Source organism: Aptenodytes patagonicus, chromosome 20 (genome assembly GCF_965638725.1).
Source record: "Aptenodytes patagonicus chromosome 20, bAptPat1.pri.cur, whole genome shotgun sequence".
Classification (NCBI taxonomy): Eukaryota; Metazoa; Chordata; class Aves; order Sphenisciformes; family Spheniscidae; genus Aptenodytes; species Aptenodytes patagonicus.
Window position 1 is genome coordinate 8,837,486 of NC_134968.1, and position 2,005 is coordinate 8,839,490.

A 2,005-nucleotide genomic window follows, 5' to 3' on the forward strand; every position below is an offset into this window, starting at 1 on the left:
AGGCAAAAAATACGTAGAGAAATGTTGTAAATGCAGAAATGTAAAATGACATTTCACACTCCCATCTATTTTCCAAGAAAAACATAACACAGCTTTTCCCCATTCATTTCTGGTCTTGAAAGAACTTACCATGTTAATTCATTTACCATTTCTTGATGGATGAGTGTCGCTAGTGTAGAACATCATCAGACTTTCACTGTGTCATACTCAAAGACTTTTATGAAATTGTATGAGAGTTTCCCTTTTCATCTTTTATACATCCCTTGTTCTTGCATTTCCGCCTTCTCGGTAAATAACCCTGACTACACCTGAAAAGCTCTAGATTGTCTCACGATTCATGTCATTTCTCTCTTTGGAAAAAAATTAGCACCTCCCTTCATCTAGCTGCTCTTAATCATTTGCAAAATAACTCCCTTAGCACTTTTCCTAGGGGCACTTAAAATTGTGGTTGTGGGAGGATCTTAAGAGTAATGTTTATTTTTAGACAATAAGAAAGTTGTATAAGGCCAAAGAACTATCTGGAGAGTAGAATACTCAGGAGAGAAAACACATCTAACTTCCAACTTTTTGTCACTTATTTGCCACTCCAGAATGGTAAGCATCTCATATAGGTTCTGTGTCTTATCTACCAAACCTGTTCGATTGTCCCAGATGTCATAATGTGTCTAAGATTAGACGAGGAAGATTATGGAGCGGTTCATCTTGAGGGCGCTCACAAGGCATGTGTGGGACAACCAGGGGATCAGGCCCAGCCAGCATGGGCTCATGAGAGGCAGGTCCTGCTTGACCAACCTGATCTCCTTCTATGAGCAGGTGACCCGCCTAGTGGACAAGGGAAAGGCTGTGGATGTGGTCTACTTGGACTTCAGTAAGGCCTTTGACACCGTCTCCCACAGCATTCTCCTAGAGAAGCTGGCGGCTCACGGCTTAGACAGGTGTACTCTGCGCTGGGTCAAAAACTGGCTGGACGGCCGGGCCCACAGAGTTGTGGTGAATGGAGTTCAATCCAGTTGGTGGCCGGTCACGAGCGGTGTTCCCCAGGGCTCAGTACTGGGGCCGGTCTTGTTCAAAATCTTTATCGATGATCTGGATGAGGGGATTGAGTGCACCCTCAGTCAGTTTGCAGACGACACCAAGTTGGGCGGGAGCGTTGACCTGCTCGAGGGTAGGAAGGCTCTGCAGAGGGACCTGGACAGGCTGGATCGATGGGCCGAGGCCAACTGTATGAGATTCAACAAGGGCAAGTGCCGGGTCCTGCACTTGGGCCACAACAACCCCATGCAGCGCTACAGGCTTGGGGAAGAGTGGCTGGAAAAGCTGCCTGTCGGAAAAGGACCTGGGGGTGTTGGTCGACAGCCGGCTGAACATGAGCCGTCACTGTGCCCAGGGCCTTTTGCCCCTACCTCAGCCACACTGTTACCTGAGCCTGACCCATATGAGGTAAGAGATGCCACCCCAGTGGCCCTCTTGTACCCTATGATTAAAACTGCCACAGTACAACCTCCAGCCCCTGCCAGAGCCACAGGATGCACCCCCCACCCCTGCCTCAGGTTACTACGACCACTGTGTCATACAGTGCAGAAGAAGCTAAGAACTGAGGATTGGTTAGGATGGCTGGCACGGTCCTGCTGTAGCCATTATTCTTGATCAGAATGAGGCCAGTCAAATATTATTGGGAAGAGGGATATTACTTCAGAAACCTAGGGCAGGGACTGGACAGAACACCTTTTCTCTATTATCTTCAATAATGCATGATTTTAGGCAACTGCAAGGATCACGAGGTTATAACCTTCCCCCTCCCTAGAATACTCCCAACAGTCTAGCTAAGGGGATACTGACGGTGGCTGCCCAGGATGTCCTTAATGAGCAAGGTGTTATACGCCCGAATATGATGTCCATGATAGCAACAGTAGGAGGGAAGTCAAAACTATTGCAAAATGCAGCACCTGGGTGACCAAAAAGCCTGGCCTTAATGTTACACAGTGAAACACATGACTGGAGCACC

At 47.9% G+C, this 2,005-nt stretch overlaps 1 pseudogene; it reads right to left on the bottom strand.

Moving 5' to 3' along the window:
• LOC143169233 (von Willebrand factor A domain-containing protein 5A-like) overlaps positions 1-2,005 on the bottom strand; it is a 106,102-nt pseudogene that overhangs the window by 45,570 nt on the left and 58,527 nt on the right.